Source organism: Sminthopsis crassicaudata, chromosome 1, assembly GCF_048593235.1.
Source record: "Sminthopsis crassicaudata isolate SCR6 chromosome 1, ASM4859323v1, whole genome shotgun sequence".
In the NCBI taxonomy this organism is placed as follows: Eukaryota; Metazoa; Chordata; class Mammalia; order Dasyuromorphia; family Dasyuridae; genus Sminthopsis; species Sminthopsis crassicaudata.
In genome coordinates, this window is record NC_133617.1 from 13882186 (window position 1) to 13903336 (window position 21151).

Here is a 21151-nt window from a genome sequence, read left to right on the forward strand (position 1 = left end):
ATAAGTGTATATAGGATAAGAAATGTACAAAAGAAATACAATGTAATTCAGGAGGGAGGCAGCAGTGGTTGGGGGGATCAGAAAGGAGCTAGCAATTAGAAGTCGGCATTTGATTGGAGCTTTGAAGGAAGCTGGGGGATTCTGTGAGAAGGATGTGGAGAGGAAGGCCATTCCTGGCGTGAGAATCTGCCTGGGTAAAGACACAGATACCAGCTAGAACATCACATGCCAAGAGAATAAAGTTAGCCAATTTGATCTGGCGAAGGGGAGTCACTTTTTTCCGGCTGGAAAGGCAGGTCGGTAAGACTGTGAAGGATTTTACAGGCCAAATAGAAGAGTTCATACTTAATCTCAGAAAGAATAGAGAGCTATTGAAATGGACTGAGCGGGAACAGAACCCCATCAGAACTGGGCTTTATTTAGGAGGATCTCTTGACAGATGTGGGGAAGATTGATTATAGAAAGAATCTAATTTCATTTCAGCACTTCAAGGATCCTTTCTTTCTATCTGTGGACAAAATGATAACCTGAACTTCCCTCTGTAATGGTCGTGTCGTCTAGCTCCTCTAGAGCTGAGTTATCACCTTGTAATCCTAACATCCCTCTTCCCCAATTACATGAAGCATGCCTTCCTGGCCTAGGGCAGCTGAAAGTCTCTCTATGATTTTGTTGCAGAGAAATGTTACTCTATGTTAAAAACGACAACAAACCAACTTATAGGGCGGTTCTGCTCTCTACGTAGATCAGAGCACATTTATGTCCACTTCTTGATGTCACATTTTAGGAGGGACATTAATAAGACCAGTCTCCTGGCTGTTCCAAGAACTGTTCCTCCATCTCTGGACATTGTCTCCGGCTGTCCCCTAGGCCTGGAAAGCTCTCCCTTGGCTCTGACTACTGGCCTCTCTGGCTTCTTAGAAGTCCCTGTTTTCCCCAACCTCTGTGAATTCTAGTGCCTTCCCTCTATTAATTATTTCCTATTTAAAATGTATAAAGCTTATTTTATAAATATATGTTTGTGGGGCAGCGAGGTGAATAGAGTGGATAGAGCACTAGCCCTGAAGTCAGGAGGACTTGAGTTCAAATCTGACCTCAGACACTTACCACGTCCTAGCTGAGTGACCCTGAGAAAGTCACTTAACCTCAATTGCCTCATCAAAAAAAAAAAAAAAAAAATATATATATATATATATATATATATATATATACACACATATGTGTGTGTGTGTGTGTGTGTGTGTGTGTGTGTATATATATATATATATATACATATATATATATATATATATATATACTTAAACCTAATTACCTCAACCAAATATATATATATAATATTATATATTCTAATATTTACATATATTTAAATATATATGCATATATATATATATATTTGTGTGTTTCTCCCCACTTGATCATGAGCTCCTTGAGGGGAGGGAGTGAATTTTGCCTTTTTTTGTATCTCCAGAGTTTAGCACAGGGCCTAACACACTTAATAAATATTTATTGGTTGGTTGATTACCTGGAAAATATCCCGAGGAGAAGAGGACAATGAAGGACCTCAAGTCCATCCTACTTAAGGATCAACTCAAGGAAAGGGGAATGATTCATTAGGAAAGACTCATGATTGTTGTCTTCAAAAATGTGAAGAGCCGTCATGTAGAAGAGAACAATGGGGCACTAACCATTGACAGCTCAGCCCTCAAGAAAGAGCACACACAAAGTGCTTATGGGATGCAATCCTCCACGTGGACTTTGCTTCTTTACTTTGGGGATTCTTTGACTATTTCTGATCTGATTACATCCTGCCTTGTGATTGGCTGCTAAGCCAGATCTGGTGAGCTCACAAAAAACCTTCATTCAGTAACTCAGTTTTTCCTCCCTGGCTGCACCAGAATAAGGAGGCAAAAACTGCTGGAAGCTTCCAGGGTATCAGCACCCTCCTTCCTATCCCTCCCACTGATGGATCTAAGGAAGGTAGGCACATGGCCCCATTGTTATTGCTCTTTCTGGTGTATTTAATTTCGGAACTAACCTTTCCAGAGGGATCGGAGATGGAATAGGTTAGGTGAGCTTTGTCACCTTATGGGTCACCTTTGACACCTTATGTCTCACTCTTGTGAGCTCTGGCAATTGGAGTCCTTGGACCTTGGAGCAACTAGCCTCAGCCCTGCACTGAGATGCTGGCATCTTCTCCATCAGGCCTTGTTCTGTTTAGATGTGAACCTAGTGGGGCGGTGGCTTTATATCAGCCACCTTTGGTTTCATATCTTTGTCCCTAAAGACTGAGGCAATATAGAAGAAGGAGATTTGGACCAAGAGTAGTTGTGTGAAGGGGCCAAATATGAATGGTGTTGTAAAGGCAAAAGTAGTTAGATTTTACCTAGAGACATAGAGATAGACAGACAGACAGACAGAGACAGAGAAAAACAGAGACAGAGACAGAGAGAGAGAGACAGAGAGGGAGAAAGAGAGAGAGAGAGACAGAGAGAAAGAGAGAGAAGAGAGACAGAAACAGACATAGACACACACACACAGAGACACAGAGGGAGAGAGACAGAGAGACAGAAACAGACACACTGAGAGAGACAGAGAGAGACAGAGAGGGAGAAAGAGAAAGAGAGAGAGAGAGAGAGAGAGAGAGAGAGACAGACAGACAGACAGACAGACAGACAGACAGACAGAAAGAGAGAGAAGAGAGACAGAAACAGACACACACACACACACACATACACACACGGAGACAGAGAGGGAGAGAGACAGAGAGAGACAGAGACAGGGAAACAGAGATAGAGACAGAGAGAAAGAGAGAGAGACAGAGAGAAAGAGAGAGAGAAACAGCTATCACATTTTATTGAGAGATGCACATGCAAGGAGATGTTGGGATAGAGGTACAAATGGGATTGTGATGAGAGAAGGGCCGAGGGGAGGCCTTATTAAGTAAATCCAATCACTCACTAGTGAGCACTGAAAGTGTATGTACAAGGGACACATTCACAGATCAAAGAATTCACAGAGAAATTCACAGGGCATCCAAAGAAATCAGCCTCTTTTACCTTTACTCTGGATTGCCTCCTCTGTCTCAAGAGCTTTACCTTATCTATTCTAGGAGATATAACTTAGGTCTTTGTATTTATTTCAAGATGTGTCTGGCAACTAGAAGGAGTTTAATAAATGTTTGTTGACTGGCTAATTTTTCTGCAACTAACTTGTCTTGTGACCTTGGGAAAATCATGGGATTCATTTTACTTTTCCAAGTGAACCAAGGAAGAAAATTCATTGCTTGGAAGAGTCCTGTAGATCTTTGAGAAACAAGCCAAACATTCTTCCATTCTAAGACACCTCACATCCTGAAGGGCAGCTTTTGTAGAGATAGAGGGCTGGGTCTGGAGTCAGGAAAACTGTTTCAAATTCTTCTGTGGATACTTCTTACCTGCATGATCCTGGACTAGCCTCCTTCCCTCTGAAGAGTCTTATTCTCTTTATCTATGAAATGGGAACAATTATAGTACTTGTTTCCTGCATATTTTGTAAGGCTCCCGTAAAATAAATGTAAACTTTCCAAACTTTAAGTTGCTAGTTATCATCAAAGAGTCATTAAGGTTTTCTCTTTGAATTTTGCTGAAAGCATCTATATATGTGATTTCTCTTTTTAAAATGTGAGTTTCTTTCTTTTTTCACTGAGGCAATTGGGGTTAAGTGACTTGCCCAAGATCACACAGCTAGGAAGTGTTAAGTGTCTGAGATCAGATTTGAACTCAGAACCTCCTGACTTCAGGGCTGGTGCTGTGCCACCTAGCTGCCCCAAATGTGAGTTTCTTGAGAGAAGAGACTAACTGACTTTTCTGTTTGTATTCCCAGCACTTAGCCCATGACTTGGCATATAGTAAGTACTTAATAATTGCTCTTTTTCATTCCTTCATTCTGCTGTCTCTATTGGCTGTTGACCTGTCAGCAAAAGAACTGGTTGCAAAGTCATAAATATTTGACAGTACTCTGCCTTGGTCAGAAGACAGTTGAAGTGGTAAACTACTATAAGACTGGTCAGGATTTTGAAGATATTGGATTAGATGACCTCTAAAATTCATTCGAGACACGAGAATGGCTTGAAAAAGATTAAAATATAATTGTAAATATTTAATAAAATAAATAAAAGTACAATAAAACATGTAACAAACTGTGCATCCCCTTTGATCCAGCAATGTTTCTACTGGGCTTATGTCCCAAAGAGATCTTAAAGAAGAGAAAGGGAGCCACATGTGCACAAATGTTTATGGCAGCTCTTTTTGTAGTGGCAAGAAACTGGAAACTGAGTGGATGCCCATCGATTGGAGAATGGTTGGGTAAATTATGGTGTATGAATGCTATGGAATATTATTGTTCTGTAAGAAACGACCAGCAGGAGGATTTCAGAAAGGCCTGGAGAGATTGACAGGAACTGACGCTGAGTGAAGTGAGCAGAACCAGGAGATCATTGTACACGGCAACAGCAAGATTATATGGTGATCAATTCTGATGGATGAGGCTCTTTTTAACAATGAGATGATTGAGGCCAGTTCCAATGATCTTGTGATGAAGAAAACCATCTACACCCAGAGAGAGAACTGTGGGAACTGAGTGTGGATCACAACATAGCATTCTCACTCTTTCTGTCGTTGTTTGCTTGCATTTTGTTTTCTTTCTCAATTTTTTTTGATTTGATTTTTCTTGTACAGCAAGATAATTGTATAAATATGTATACATATATAGGATTTAACATATATTTTAGCATGTTTAACATATATTGGATTACCTCCATCTAGGAGAGAGGGTGGAAGGAAGGAGGGGAAAATTTGAAACTCAAGGTTTTGCAAGGTTCAATGAGATCATTACACACTTCAGCAACGATACTGTATGAAGATGTATTCTGATGGAAGTGGATATCGTCAACATAGAGAAGAGCTAATCCAGTTCCAATTGATCATTGATGGACAGAATCAGCTACACCCAGAGAAGGAACTCTGGGAAAGGAGTGTAAACTGTTTGCATTTTTCGTTTTTTTCCCCAAGTTATTTTTACCTTCCGAATCCAATTCTTCCTTTGCAACAACAACAACAAAAAATTTGGTTCTGCACAAATATATTGTATCTAGGATATACTATAACATATTTAATATGTATGGGACTGCCTAGGGGACAGGGGTGGAGGGAAGGAAGGGAAAATTCGGAACAGAAGGGAGTACAAGAGATAATGTTGTAAAAAATTACCTATACTGTACTGTCAAAAAATGTTATAATTTATAAAATTAATTTAAAAAATTTTAAATCATCCATGCATATATTTTGAAAACAAAAAGCTTTAATAAAAAAATAAAATCTGTAATATTGCATTTTAAAACTAGGTCAATATGTGGCCACCAGAGATCCTTATGTCCTTATGAAAGCCCATAGTGGGTCCTATTTCTGGGTTTTACCCCACTCTACTAATGGAATTGAATATTGAGGAAGGCTTAGAAAAACACAGGGTAGACTGGGATGGGAACAGAATTTCAAAATGATGGTGGGAAATGTTCAGAACAATGTCTCAGGGCAAAGAAAGCATCTGAAGTTGAAAGAGCACGAGACTGGAAGTCAAAAGACTTGGATTCAAATCTGCTTCTAATGAGTCACATTACTAACCGTAGCATTGTAGATTCGCTATTTCACCTGAAACTAACTTAGCATTTCTTTTTGGTACTTCAATGCTATGTTACTTGGTGCGTATAGATTATGTTATCTTATTATCTAGGATGTCTTTGAGCACAGTGTAATTTCTCCACTAAGCTTTTAACTATAGACATTTTTACTGTTGCTTTGTGGGAGTTCATAATTGTCAGTTTTGCGATTTTGAATTTTCCTTGGGCGTAATACATTTTGCTCTTACTCCTCCTTTAAAAAAAAAAGAAAAGTAATAAACATCGTTTTCAGCTGGCCAGGCCCAGCCCTGCTCCTGCCTCCCTGGATTATTTGGGGCCTGTCACACATACTTTCTGGGCTGTCAAATGACAGTTTGGGAGAGGAACGCCTTCTTATTCCCTTGGTGGGGATGAATGTCTCTTTAATTTATATTTAAGGCGTTTTGTTACAACTAATGATAGGATTTGGGGGATGATCTCTGCCTTTGGGGCTACTTGAAAGATGAGTCATGAAAGAGAAGCAGAAAAAGGGAAGATGGCCTAAGCTGTGTCTCTACCTGGAGCTACTTGGAGGAGGAAGCACCTTTAAAGGTGTGAACCAAGAAGATTATCTTGTCTCAAGTTCTGGCCCATAACATCTGCAAGAATCCTAACAAGGCAGGAAGACCATGTTGCCATCAATAATCACACGTTACATTTCCACGAAGCTTTATGGTTTATAAGGTGCTTACATCGTAGATATGCTTCCAAAAGCTAAAATCGTGGAGCAGTTAGGTGGTGCAGTGGATAGATCACAGACTCTGGAGTCAAGAGAAACAGAGTTCAAATCTAGCATCAGACACTGAGCAAATCACTGAACCCCAATTGCCGCCTCTGCCCCACCCCCCAAAAAAGCTGAATCATGAGTGTGTGATGGAATGGAAAGAAAACTGGCTCCAAAACACGTCAAAGGAACTAAGTCCTGATCTTGCCTCTGTCATGTTCTACTTGTTTCACCTTGGGCAAGGCCTCAGTTTCCTTATCTGTAAAATGAGACAAGTGGACTAGATTCCCCCTAAGGTTCCTTCCAGCCATAATCTGTAATTGTAGAATGGTTTGTTTTTTCCCTTTGCTGGGTTGTGTGTGTGTGTGTGTGGAAGGGAGGGGATTGCTGAATTTCTCTTGATGGTTCCAAGCTGCCAGTGGAGTCCATGGTGGCCCTTCAGTTATCTCTTGCTCCGATCATGGCACTGACCCATCCTCCATTTCACTGATCCTTTCTTTAAGGACATCTTTTATTGCTCTTCTCTGCAAATCCTCGTTTCTACTGTGTTGCAGCCTGTTTACATCGACCTTACAAGTCTCCCCATCAGTTCTTCAGAGACTGTTATAACAAGGATACTAGTGTAAACCACACTTTCCTTCTCTAGCTCATTTTACAAATGAGGAAACTGAGGCAAATCGGGTGAAGTGACTTGCCCAGGCTCATACAGCTAGGAAGTGTCAGAGTTGAAATGGGGAAGATGAGTCTTCCTGGCTCCAGGGCAGGTGCTCTATTCTCACTGCGCCATGTTGCCACCCACAGTACACCTGCCCCATTCCAGAATTTCTCCCCCTGCATCCTCCAGAATGTGGCCCAGGTGCAAAATTTGCTTGTTACATTTGGCAAAAAGAACTTTATGAGGGGAAAAGGAAGTGAGCCAGTCATGCAGTGAGAGTGTGGGATAAAGGATGGTTTGCCGGCCTGCTACTCTGACATCTATGGCATATTAATAAGATGAGAGGAAGGTCTTTAGCATACTGGGAGGACTGCTTAAAGGGAGATCATGGGAGGAACCAGACAAGCCATTGAGGATGGAAGCATCGATGATTATGAACTGCATCACTGTAAGATGTGAAAATGCAAACCCATTGCAGTCCAATGTATTGATTATGCTGCTTTATTCATTGAAAGAAATGGCCTCGGAGCAGCTAGGTGGCCACCAGCCCTGAAGTCAGCCCTGAAGTCAGGAGGACCTGAGTTCAAATCTGGCCTCAGACACTTAACATTTTCTAGCTGTGTGACCCTGGGCAAGTCACTTAACCCCAATTGCCTCAGGAAAAAAGGAAGGAAGGAAGGTAGGAAGGAAGGAAGGAAGGAAGGAAGGAAGGAAGGAAGGAAGGAAGGAGAGAGGGAGGGAAGGAAGGAAGGAAGGAGAGAGGGAGGGAAGGAGGGAGGAAAGGAAGGAGGGAGGAAGAGAGGAAAAGCTTCTTGCAATAATTCCAGAGCTCTCTCTAAGGTGGGAAGGGGTGGGGTGGGGGGGGAGAGGAGGAAATCTATAATGTCAGAAATCAATCTTAAAGAAAACCAGGTCAGTTAAATTGCAATTCATTCTAAAAACTGTACATTCCCAGGGCAGATTCCCGCAGGAGAACTTCCTACTGAAACTGACGTATTCCATCACAACCCAGCCCAATTCATCAACACTATTGAGCACCTACTATGTGCTAGGCGCTGTGCTGTGCACTGGGTATATAATTAATGAAAAGATAAGCCCCTTTCCTCAGGACACTTAAAATCTAATTGGGGGGAGGGGAGACAGGACACAAAAGAGGCTGGAAAGGGTGGCCAGAAATGGGCCTGAAAGCATGAAGAGCAGCGAATGTTCAAAAGACTCACACCCATAAAGATGGCTGCTGTTTCCCTAGCCTTCCTTCCTTGTTCTACTTTTTAGCCCTTCAACTACAGCTTCCTTGTGGTGCTCCAGCCTTTGAACCTAGATCTGAACACTCTCCTTTCCAGTATGTGTAGATCATATACAAGTAAGTATAAGTATAAGGCTCAAACCTTATTTGACATTACAAGTTCTAGAGCTGGAAGGGACCTTCAAGGCCAATTTTTTTATTTTGCAGATGAAGAAACTGAAGCTCAGATGTTGTGACTTGTCCAAAGTAACAAAAGTAGTGGGAGACTAAGGTAGGATTTTTAGGTAGGGTGTTTGTAATACCTCAGTTTCCCTGCCTCAGCTTCCCTGAATTATAATATTTCAGCTTCCCTAAATTATTATGTTATACCCTGAATAAAATATTATGGCCACCCCCCCCCTTTTTCCTTACCCCATTAAGCTTTGGTCACTCTTACATTCCAATGAGTCATAAAACTCCAGCTGGCTTATCTCAAATGCCTGAGTAGTGCTCACTATTTCTTGCTCCAGACTCTCTGTCTCTTACTCTGGACCTTCTTGACCCACAACCTGTCAGAATTTAAAAGTTATGGTCCTTCCTGAAATTATGACTTACCCAGTGTTCTCCCCTTTGCCTTTATTTCCTTTATAGCTAGAGCCCTATAAAAGGTCAGAGTTTTAATTGCTAGTGGTCAGACTTCTTTAGGGCAACAGTCCTGTCTGATCAGCTAGCCTAAATTCTTCCCTATTAAAATATTTAAAACATAATTTCTGTCTTGCCTCAGTTTCTCCAGAATTACACATTCAGGGAAGATTAGGACCTCTGGTATAAAGGCTATCATAGGATGATTGGAATAGAAGGTTTCAACAGATTTGAATGTAGACCAGCAGTTAAAAGCCACTAGCAAGGAGGTTAAAATGAGATCAAGGAAACTCCCTAGGGATCTCATGAGCTTGCTGTCAGAGTTTTAGGGCAGACTTTATATCCCCCTTTCCTAAAGGGTCAATCTCCTTGGGAGCATTTTGAATCCTCCCTGATGTTCTGCTGGGCACATGACAATGTTCTCTTTTGTTTTGTTTTATTTTGTTTTGTTTTTCTTTTCTGTTTGTTTGTTTGTTGTTTGTTTTTTCAATAAAATTAAGAAATCCACCTGGGAGCAAAGTTCACTTAAGCTGTCCCACTTCTGCTCCATAATTTCTCTCCTAACACTGGACTGATGTTACAGAAATGTTAGGGGTAATTTAAGCCTCCTTTTTCCATCAATACATTAGCTCATAACAGATGGGAAGTTCTCAAGAAAGAGTTTTCCTTTGATGAGGTAAAACTGGGAATTACCCAAAGGGACAAATGTGGGCACACAAGGCACAGATCCTAGGATCCTGAATCTGGATCTGGAAGAGAGTAGATCAGGATCACACAGGTGAGAAGTATCCATGGAAGAATTTGAAACCAGGGCCAGTCCTCTATCTCTACAAAATAGTCTTCAGAATGTGAGATCTCTTTGAAAGGACTTGGCTTGGCTGCCAAAGACCTACAGGCCTTCCAATGAATGAGATTATACTGAGGGAAAGAGGAGTATCAAAGAAGAGAAGGAACAATGCTTTGGGGTGGGCAGAGCAGTTCTAATTTGATCCAGAGAAAGGCAGAGCTACCCAGCTCTTAATTCTCTACCCAGAATAATCTTTGGAGTGGAATGGACTGAACCCAGATAACTAATAGAGAATTGATTCCTAAGGAAGATAATGAGAAGAGAAACCAAAGGCTAAAATGGATGGGGTTGTTAAAAAGTTAATGAGCATCCAAAAAAGGAAATAGTGATCCCAAGAATCTCCAAGGCCTCATCAAAAACAGGTCATGCTAAACTAACTTGAAAGCTTATTTTCAGTAGTATTATTAGTTTGGTAGACCAAGACAAAGTTGGAAATATAACCTCCATAGATTTTTAGGGAATCATAAAACGATAACTCTCATGCTACTTTTGTGAAAGAGGCAGAGGAAGGTGGGTGGGTGGATAGAATAATTAAGTGGATTTGAAGCCGGTAGACCCAAAGTGAGTCAATTTCAACTTGGAAGGAGATCTCCAAAGCTTTAGGGAGCTTGGCCCTATGCAATTTTTATCAATAACTTGGATAATGGCATGATGGAGTATGGGGGCACAGAAGTGCTAACCTCCCAGAATATATCAGGGGTCCAGGACTCTTTACAATCCAACAAATGTTGAGGAATGGGGGTTGGACCCCAAAAACATATTGGTATTTGGGGCTGCAACAGTAAAAGAATTTATAGGCTTAGGCCATCTCTAAATCAAGAGGCAAAGATTTTATTACTATGCTATTGACTGGCAGATTTAAGTTTCAAGAGGAAGTTTGAGCAATTAAAAAGAAAGAGACTGACTAGTGGAGCTAGACTAGTGGAACTCACCATTATGATGCTTAGGAAGTAGGCTAACTCCAAAAAGGAGTTAGCTATTGTGATGCTTTTTAAGTGGTGGAGTTAGCTATAGCTAGGAGAAGATGTCACAAAGCAGGCAAAATCCCTAGAGAACTTTCTGCCATAGGGCAGGCAGATCTAAGGAACCAACAAAGAAATGAGGGACAGGTAGGTTTTTCATAGAAGAAAAGTATCTTGGGAGGTTGACATTACAGCTTGGCCTGCTGATGGGTACAGTAACAGTGGGGTCATGACAATTTTGTCAATTCAAGGAATTGGCTAGAAATTACAATAAAGATCCACTTTAGGAAAATAAAAGGCCTACTTAATATCAAAAGGTTGAGATAATCAGTGCTCCTCCTTGCTTACTTCTGGGTGTAGCTTGAACAATAAAATTCAGCTCCATTCCTAAAATGCCACTTCCTATGACCTGCCTGGTTACCAAGGACCTGGGGTCTTTATTCACCCTTATCAGGCACAGATGGCATGCTTTTCCACTATGGATGGCCATAAAGTGAGGCAGGATCATAGATTTTACTGAATAGGAAACTGAAGCTTAGATTTTGTGACTTCCCAAGGTCACACAAATAGCAAGTAGTATTTGAAGTTATGTGTTCTGGATCCCAAGTTCAGGGCTCTATTCATCATTCCACATAGGATAGCCTGAAAGAGCAGGGATTTTAAAAGATCTGGACAATATAGAACACTTAGACTTAAATAAGCTGAAGTAGAATAGAAGTCAATGTAAAGTCTGACTTGAATTCAAAAAATCAATTTCACAAGTACAAGATGGAAGAGCTATCGTCTGATAACATGGTTTGTCTGAAATTAGCAGTGTGATATGGCAGCCAAGAAAGTTAATAGACTGTTTAACAAAAAACAGCTTGGCATAGAGTCAGCTTCAAAATCAGTTCAAGTCCTGTCTCTCACTCACATTGACTCTGTGATCCTGGGCAAGTTACTTTTTTTTTTTTTTTTTAAGTTTTATTGTATTTATTTAAAAATTTTCCCATTACATTCAAAACAAACAAACAAAAATCTACATTTGTTTATAAATTTTTGAGTTCTAGATTTTCTCTCTTATACCCACTCACTTAAGAAACCACTTGTGAAAGTATACAAAACATTTCCATAAAAGTGAAGTTGTGAAAAAAAAAAGATCTCCCACACTAATGAAAATTAAAACCCTCAAGAAAAATTAAGTTTAAAAAAAAAAAAGAGAGAGAGAGAGAAAGAGAAGGAGAGAATGTTTTAACCTGTATTCACATACAATCTTCTTTCTTGGGGTATGGATAAGATTTTTCATCGTAAATCCTTCAGAGTAGCAATGGATGACTGTACTATTGAGAAGAGCAAAGTTATTTACAGCTTGTCATCCCAGAACATTGCTATTACTTTGTGTATAGTACATTTCACTTTGCTTAAGTTCACAGAGGACTTTCCAGTTTGTTTTCTTCCTAAGAGCATTCTTTCATTTCCCATAGAACAATAATATTCCATCCTAAACCACACTATAGTTTATTGAGCCATTCCCCAATTAATGGGCATCCCCTCAATTTCCAGGGTTTTTTGGGCTAATTACTTGAGCCTATTATTCTTCCAGGAAGCTCTCCAAGATGATCAATTGGAGGGAAACTAATTGCTTTGGAAGAAAGAATTTCCTCCTCTGGGAGTTCTACAAGAAGTAGAATGCATGGAATTAAGAGGGTGACAGGCTCTCTGTATTTATTCAGACCCCGTGTAAGCTACCAGGCTCAAGTTTGGGCATTAGGGAGAACGCTGATAAAGAATTTGTCTGAAAGAGAGGAAGGCATCCCGAATGCTGAAGAGCTTTGAGACCATGCCATAGAAGAAGCACTTGGAAGGTGTCTGGTTTGGAGGACAAAAAGCCTTAGGGAAGACACACTAGATATCCTCAAATACTTGAAGAGTTGTTTCCTAGGAAAGGGATTTAGATTCATTCTGCTTGTTGTCAGAGAACAGAATTGGAAGCAATAGTTGAGAGATGCAAAAGAGCAAATATAGGATTACCAACTTCCCTACAAGTAAATTTGTGACTGGATTTGCCTCAAGAGCTCAAGCCAAGGGTTGACTGCCTCTAAAGTGGGAATTTTTGTCCAATATAGGCTGAACTAGATGAACTTTGTGGTCTTTTTCACTTTGGAGATCTTGTAAAATTAAAAGCATTCTTTCACCAAAAAATAGCTTTTTAGTTTTCAAAATACATGCAAAGGTAGTTTTCAATATCCACTCTTACAGAATCTTGTGTTCCAAATTATTCTCCCTCCCTTCCCAACTCCCACTTCTCCTAAACAGCAAGTAATCCAATAAAGATTACACATATGCTATTCTTCTAAACTTATTTCCATATCTAAAGTGGGAAAATAAGAAAAAAAAAAAAAACAAGCAATCAAATAACAACAATAACAACAAAGGTGAAATTCCACATTCAGTCTCCACAGTCCTCTCTGGGTGCAGCTGGCTCTTTCCATCATGAGTCTATTGGAATTGCCTTGAATCACTTCATTGTTGAAAAGAGCCGCGTCCATCACAGTTAACCATCATATAATCTTGTTGCCGTGTACAATGTTACATTCACTTCACTTTGTATCAGTTCATATAAGTCTTTCCAGGCTTTCTTGTTCATCACTTCTTATAGAACACTACTATTTCATCACATTCATAGACCATAACTTATTCAGCCATTCCCCAACTGACGGGCATTCTCTCAGCTTCCATTAAAAAAGTAGCCTCTACATACATTTTTGCACATGGGGGTCCTTTTCCCTTTTTTATTATTTCTTTGGGATACAGACCCCGATAGGGATAACTGCTGGATTAAGGGGATGTAGTTTGTAGTCTTTTGGGCATAGTTCCAAATTGCTCTTCAGAAAGGTTGGATCAGTTCACAACTGTACCAAAATTTTTTTTCCCATGATCCCTCCAGCGTTTATCATTATCTTGTCCTGTCATTTTAGCCAATTTGAGGGGTGTGAAGAGGTACCTCAGAGTTTGTCTTTCCTTGCATTTCTCTAATCAATCGTGATTTATTGCATTTTTTCATGATTAGAAATGACTAATTTCTTCTTCTGAAATTTGTTCATATCCTTTGACCATTTACCGATTCTTATAAATTTGAGTTAATTCACACATATTTTAGAAATGAGGCCTTTATCAGAAATACTGGATGTAAGCTGTTTTTCTCCAGTCTTCTAGAAGCATTCTTTTATGAACATTAATTACCAAAGGCTTGAAGCCTGTCAGTGCCTGGCAATCAACCAACATTTAGGAAGCATCTGTGCCAGGCGCTGTGAGAAGGACCAGGGAGACAAAAAGATCGTCCTTGTCCTCAAGGAGCTTCGGATCTACTGGGGGAGACGAGCTGCAAGCATAGACAGAGTTCTGTACAGGATAAATAGGGAATAATTAACGGAGAGAACGTTCCAGAATTGGGCAGCCTGGGTGCATAATAAACGCTTCACTGGACTGGGATGGAGGAAGCAGTTGGAGGCGTTCCGGGCGCAGGCTGCCGAAGCGGAGCAGGGAGTTGGAGCTCCTCATCTCTCGAGGTCTTTAGGCCGACTGGGGAGACCATTTGTCCACCGGCGGCCCCGGTCTCGTCTGGACGGCCTCCTGGGCCCTTCCCATTGGCGGACTGGGGGAGGGTCTGTCGGGGGTCTTCTCTCCAACGCCGTCTACCCCCTCCTCAGCTATAATCGGTCATTGGTGGCCGGCCCATCCCCATCCTGAAGCCCTTCCTGAGGAAGAACGTGCCCGCTCCGTCCTTGTACAATTCCAATCCTCGGGTTCCATGACACACGGAGTTCTACCGCCCTGGAGGGAAAACTCCTTTTCTGGATAACTGAGGGCTGAGAAAATTCTGCTGTAGGTGTGTGCACACCCCGCCCCCCACTCTGCAAATGCGCACGCTCCATTTCCGTTCCAGGGACGGGCTCCAGGAGCTATGAGTCAGGGGGCGTGGTCCAAACGGTCAGGCACGTGGAAAGGGGCGGGGCTCTTAGGAGTTGTGAGGCGGGGGCGGGGCCTCAAGGCCTGGAGAGGGAAGGGAAGGAAGCAGTCCCCAGAGGGGGCGGGGCTTCCGGAACTCTTCCTGTCTGCACCTGCGCCGTAGCTCCGCGACCCCGGAAATGGCGGCTCTGCCCTAAGCTGTCACACCGAAGACCGGCAACCGGCGCCGGGAGCATCAGCGGGAGCGGGAGGCAATCTCGGCCGCTTCAGGGGTGGGTAAATGAAGGGGGGAGAGAGAAAGGAGACCCACCGCCGGGGGAGGGGTAGAGAGAGAGGAGGACTGGAGTGGAGACAGAGGTGGAGGGATGGGGTCCCGGGAGAGGGGATGGACTGTGCGGAGTGGGGGGGAAAGGGGAGGGGGGTGGAACGGAGCCGGGGAGAGGGGGGTGGAACGGAGCCTGGGGGGAGGGGGGTAGAACGGAGCCGGGGAGAGGGGGGTGGAACGGAGCCTGGGGGGAGGGGGGGTAGAACGGAGCCGCAGGGGGGGGGGTGGAACGGAGCCGGGAGGGAGGGGGGGTGGAACGGAGCCGTGGAGGGGGGGGGAGCTGATGGAGTGGGAGAAGGGAGAGGAGAGGATGGAATTGGGGGAAAGGGGAAGAGGATGGAACGGAGAGGGGAGAAAGGGGAGGGGGATGGTTAGAACGGAGGGGAAGAGAGGGAGAGAGGGAAGAGGACTGAATCGACGGGAGGGAGATGGAATGGAGGGGGGAGGGGAATGGAAGAGGGGAGAGGATCAAACTGAATGGGGGAGAGGGAAGGGGGACAAAACGGGGGCGGAGGGGGGACCGAAGAGCGAGGGCTGCCGGAACAGACCCGGTGGGGAAGGGCATTGGGATGGAGGGGGCGAGATGGAGAAGGGGGCCGAGAGAGGGGAATGAGGGGAATGGGGGGGACGAGGGCGGGACCGGAGCTCATGGAAGGGACCGGAGGGGGGAGGGGGACAGCCCGAAGCCCGGGCGGTTCTCGGGGCTCCCCGCCCCCACCCGCGCCCCTCAGCGCTGCCAGGGGTCGTCCCGCCCGGCTCCCACTGCTCGGCCCGGCCCGGACTGGTTCCGTTATGCTGGGGAGACTTTGGGCGGTCCCGATGAAGTTGTTTGAACTTGACCTAAGTCACCTCGGGCTGACCGAGCCCCGGGTGCCCCGCTGGGCGCTGGGAGGTGCGCGCTGAGGGAGCGGCCCGGCCGCGGTGGGTAACCGGCTCCTGCTGAGGAACAGCTGCGGGCCTGCGGAGAGAGCCGGAGGCGGAGTGAGGGCCTCCGGAATCCTGCTCCTTACACTGGCGGTCGTTGGGAGCTACAGAAGTTTCTGGAGCGGGAGCGGTCAGAGCTGGGAGAGACACTGGGTGCTTAAGTGGCCGGGGCGAGCAGCGCAGCAGACCTCCCCTCCCCCCCCAGGTGTGAGGTGAGGAGAGCGGGGACACTGGATCTCCAGCTTCCTTGTGCCTCCGCCAGACCGCTGCCCCCATCTCCCCCGCTGCCCCCATCTCCCCCGCGACTTTCTCCGCCTCCCTGTCCGCCCGGCCCCTCCCGCTGGCTGCAGGGGATTCAGACACTTTGCTTTTGCGTCCCCAGCATTGGCTTTGCCTTTGTTTAGTCCCAGCCTGCCTTCGATTTCATGGAGAGTTCCGAAGTTTCCCTCCTCCGGCTGGCGCCCCTTGGCCCTGAGTTGCCTGGGACACTGAGCCTGGGCCACTCGGACAGGAGCACCGGGCTCATGGGGATCGGCTGGGTCTTCCCCTCCCTCTGCACATCTTGGCCTTTTGCCTTCTGTAGCAATCAGCGGGGGGGTTGGGCATGTTTTGGCGTTTGGTGCCGGCTTGTGCTGTGGCCTTAGGAGGGAAGGCCGTGGCTGGAGGCTGCAGAGGCCGGAAGCTGCGTGGGCCCCTCAGGCCGTCTAGTCCGAGGCGCTCCATTAGAGACCCACGAAGAGGGAGCCCGTGGGGAAGAGTATAAAGGCCCCGTCCTAGCTGCCCAAGGGCCCCGAGCGCCGTCCATCTGGTCCGTGCCATCCTTGGGGGCCAGGGCTCCCTCAGATGAGAGGCAGTGTGAACGCAAGGGTCCAGAGAAGTGAAGGGACATGCTCAGAACCAGACTCTGAACTCAAGTCTTGACTGAAAATTGAGCCATTTTCTGCTGCCCGGAACCCAGAGTGGGGAGGAGCCTGTGGCGAGGCTGGGCAGTGACGGGAGTGCACTGGAGATGGGAATCTTGCTCCAGCTCCCCTGGGCACGAGTTCCCTGAGAGCAGAGAAGCGCCGTCTCCATTAGTGGCCGTGCGTTAGCGCCCGAGAGCTGGCAGGGCCCTCAGAGGTCGCGGAGTCCCGCTCTCTCACTCTTCAGGTGTGGAAAGTCAGGTCCAGAGACTTAGCCAGTGCCATCTAGCTGCTGACTGCCCAGGCACCCGTCTGTCCAAGCCCAGTGCGCCCCGCCGCCCGCGCTGCCCGCGCTCACGTCTGAATTGTTCTCCCGAGGACCGCCAAGCTTCTCTCAGAAGCCGTGGGGCCCTGCCACTCGGCTCCCGTTTCTTACGGGATCCCCCAGCACGGCCCCCCGTGTCCTGCGCCCGGTGGGTGGTTGGCTTTGAGACCTGAGACAGCTGGCCAGAGTCCTGGCGTCCTCACATTGGTCGTTACCGTCTTCATAAAACCTTTTCCGAGTACAGGGTGTTGCTGTGTGTGGGCAGCAAGGTCCTCATTTTAGAGAGAGGAAACTAAAGGCCCGATGTCATGGGGGGCCCCGCCGTCACTTCTCCTGTCAGCCATTCCCGGTTCTGACGGCTTGTGAATCCCAGTCACTCCCTCTCTTTCCTGAGGCCTTCTTCCTGTTGCTAATGAATACCAATGATTTTGATTCCTGGGATATTCGAGAACCTTCTCCTCTTAACTGCTGTTTTCAGAATTATTTGAGGTGGGCCTCCTTCTGCCCCAGTGCTTAGACTGTGTGAGGACGTTTGGATTCAGTTCTGGGAACCGTGAGTTAGGAAGGTATTGACAGGCTGGAGCGCGCCCATTCCCCTTGGGAATGCTCAGAAATCTAAATGAGAGCTGGGATTAGTCTAGAGCAGGTGGCAGGGATTCTAGAACCCACCTAGTCCAACACCCTCATTTTGTGGAAGTGGCCCACCTCCAAGGCTTTAGAGGGTCTTTGAGCTCCTCACCTCCAAGGCTTTAGACGGCCTGTGAGCTCCTCACCTCCAAGGCTTTAGCGGGCCTGTGAGCTCCTCACCTCCAAGGCTTTAGCGGGCCTGTGAGCTCCCCACCTCCAAGGCTTTAGCGGGCCTGTGAGCTCCTCACCTCCAAGGCTTTAGCGGGCCTGTGAGCTCCCCACCTCCAAGGCTTTAGCGGGCCTGTGAGCTCCTCACCTCCAAGGCTTTAGCGGGCCTGTGAGCTCCTCACCTCCAAGGCTTTAGCGGGCCTGTGAGCTCCTCACCTCCAAGGCTTTAGCGGGCCTGTGAGCTCCTCACCTCCAAGGCTTTAGCGGGCCTGTGAGCTCCCCACCTCCAAGGCTTTAGCGGGCCTGTGAGCTCCTCACCTCCAAGGCTTTAGCGGGCCTGTGAGCTCCTCACCTCCAAGGCTATAGCAGGCCTGTGAGCTCCTCACCTCCAAGGCTATAGATGGCCTGTGAGCTCCTCACCTCCAAGGCTATAGATGGCCTGTGAGCTCCTCACCTCCAAGGCTTTAGCGGACCTGTGAGCTCCTCACCTCCAAGGCTTTAGCGGACCTGTGAGCTCCTCACCTCCAAGGCTTTAGCAGGCCTGTGAGCTCCTCACCTCCAAGGCTTTAGCAGGCCTGTGAGCTCCTCACCTCCAAGGCTATAGATGGCCTGTGAGCTCCTCACCTCCAAGGCTATAGATGGCCTGTGAGCTCCTCACCTCCAAGGCTTTAGCGGACCTGTGAGCTCCTCACCTCCAAGGCTTTAGCGGACCTGTGAGCTCCTCACCTCCAAGGCTTTAGCAGGCCTGTGAGCTCCTCACCTCCAAGGCTTTAGCAGGCCTGTGAGCTCCTCACCTCCAAGGCTATAGATGGCCTGTGAGCTCCTCACCTCCAAGGCTATAGATGGCCTGTGAGCTCCTCACCTCCAAGGCTTTAGCGGACCTGTGAGCTCCTCACCTCCAAGGCTTTAGCGGACCTGTGAGCTCCTCACCTCCAAGGCTTTAGCAGGCCTGTGAGCTCCTCACCTCCAAGGCTTTAGCAGGCCTGTGAGCTCCTCACCTCCAAGGCTTTAGCAGGCCTGTGAGCTCCTCACCTCCAAGGCTATAGACGGCCTGTGAGCTCCTCACCTCCAAGGCTATAGATGGCCTGTGAGCTCCTCACCTCCAAGGCTTTAGCGGACCTGTGAGCTCCTCACCTCCAAGGCTTTAGCAGGCCTGTGAGCTCCTCACCTCCAAGGCTTTAGCAGGCCTGTGAGCTCCTCACCTCCAAGGCTATAGATGGCCTGTGAGCTCCTCACCTCCAAGGCTATAGATGGCCTGTGAGCTCCTCACCTCCAAGGCTTTAGCGGACCTGTGAGCTCCTCACCTCCAAGGCTTTAGCAGGCCTGTGAGCTCCTCACCTCCAAGGCTTTAGCAGGCCTGTGAGCTCCTCACCTCCAAGGCTTTAGCGGACCTGTGAGCTCCTCACCTCCAAGGCTTTAGCGGACCTGTGAGCTCCTCACCTCCAAGGCTTTAGCAGGCCTGTGAGCTCCTCACCTCCAAGGCTTTAGCGGACCTGTGAGCTCCTCACCTCCAAGGCTTTAGCAGGCCTGTGAGCTCCTCACCTCCAAGGCTTTAGCAGGCCTGTGAGCTCCTCACCTCCAAGGCTTTAGCAGGCCTGTGAGCTCCTCACCTCCAAGGCTTTAGCAGGCCTGTGAGCTCCTCACCTCCAAGGCTATAGATGGCCTGTGAGCTCCTCACCTCCAAGGCTATAGATGGCCTGTGAGCTCCTCACCTCCAAGGCTTTAGCGGACCTGTGAGCTCCTCACCTCCAAGGCTTTAGCAGGCCTGTGAGCTCCTCACCTCCAAGGCTTTAGCAGGCCTGTGAGCTCCTCACCTCCAAGGCTTTAGCGGACCTGTGAGCTCCTCACCTCCAAGGCTTTAGCGGACCTGTGAGCTCCTCACCTCCAAGGCTTTAGCAGGCCTGTGAGCTCCTCACCTCCAAGGCTTTAGCGGACCTGTGAGCTCCTCACCTCCAAGGCTTTAGCGGACCTGTGAGCTCCTCACCTCCAAGGCTTTAGCGGACCTGTGAGCTCCTCACCTCCAAGGCTTTAGCAGGCCTGTGAGCTCCTCACCTCCAAGGCTTTAGCAGGCCTGTGAGCTCCTCACCTCCAAGGCTTTAGCGGGCCTGTGAGCTCCTCACCTCCAAGGCTTTAGCGGGCCTGTGAGCTCCTCACCTCCAAGGCTTTAGCGGGCCTGTGAGCTCCTCACCTCCAAGGCTTTAGCGGGCCTGTGAGCTCCTCACTGGGCTAGCCTACTGGGCAAATGGCAGCCCCTCCCTGGCCATTCCTCCTCTGTGTGTGCTTGGGACTGTGTCTTTCTATCATCCAGGACCAAAGGCTCAGCTTTACAAGGGACACATTGGGATGATAGATTCAGAGCCAGAGTCCAGCCACACTCCTTTTATGAGAGCAGGCCCAGGAAGGTGATTAAAGGCCATGACTTTGGCCATGGTCACCTTGAGCTGGGATTTGAACCTGGGCCCTCAGGCACCTTCTCATTCCCTTTGGTACTGTATTATTTCTCACTGGGGGCAGGAATCCTTTCTATTGTATTCCCAGCAAGTGGCTGTCCATTGTGCTGAAAAACTCCTCTGGCTGCTCCTTCTCTCCCTTCCTCCATCTCTCAGTGTGTTATTAAAAAGGCCAAAATTGGCCTTTCTGCAACTGCCACCCACGGGGTCTAGTTAGGTTGTTTGGGGACAATCCCTGTTGGCTGGGATGGTCTTTCCCATACAGCTGTCCTGTGCCTTTCCGTCTTCTCCAAGCTAAATATTCCCGGGTGCCCAATCAGTTCTCATAGCACAGTCCAAGGACAAGTCCTAGTTGTCTGATACCCGCCTGCTCACCAGTGGCCTTCAGAACTGACCCAACATTCCAGATTGGGTTTGACCAGTGGGTGGCAAGACAATTGATGGCCTTCGTGGTCTACTGTATCCCTCTCAATGTGGCCAGGGATGTTACTACAGCTTTCTTTCCTGCCCCATCACATTATTTACTTGTATTGTATTAGGATTCTTACAAGGTACTAAGTCAGTGGAATTGATAGAGACAATCGTTATCTAATTTAGCATGGTTCAGTATGATTGTTTTTTTTTTTTCTTTTTTTCTTTTTTCTTTTTTTTTTTTTTTTTTGAGGCTGGGGTTAAGTGACTTACCCAGGGTTACACAGCTAGGAAGTTTTAAGTGTCTGAGACCAGATTTGAACTCGG

At 46.6% G+C, this 21151-nt stretch overlaps 1 protein-coding gene across 2 annotated transcripts in view; it reads left to right on the forward strand.

The window, feature by feature from the left end:
• The first annotated feature begins 1907 nt into the window (after positions 1–1907).
• The window catches only part of ASCC2 (activating signal cointegrator 1 complex subunit 2), a 47819-nt gene continuing 28575 nt past the window's right edge, over positions 1908–21151 (forward strand). Inside the window, exon 1 of one of the 2 annotated variants that reach the window (XM_074294445.1) lies at positions 1908–1974. The gene's annotated coding sequence lies outside the window, so the exon portion shown is untranslated. Of the gene's footprint in view, positions 1975–14778; positions 14965–21151 lie in introns of those variants that run through there. The other variant, XM_074294425.1, reaches the window with a different exon arrangement.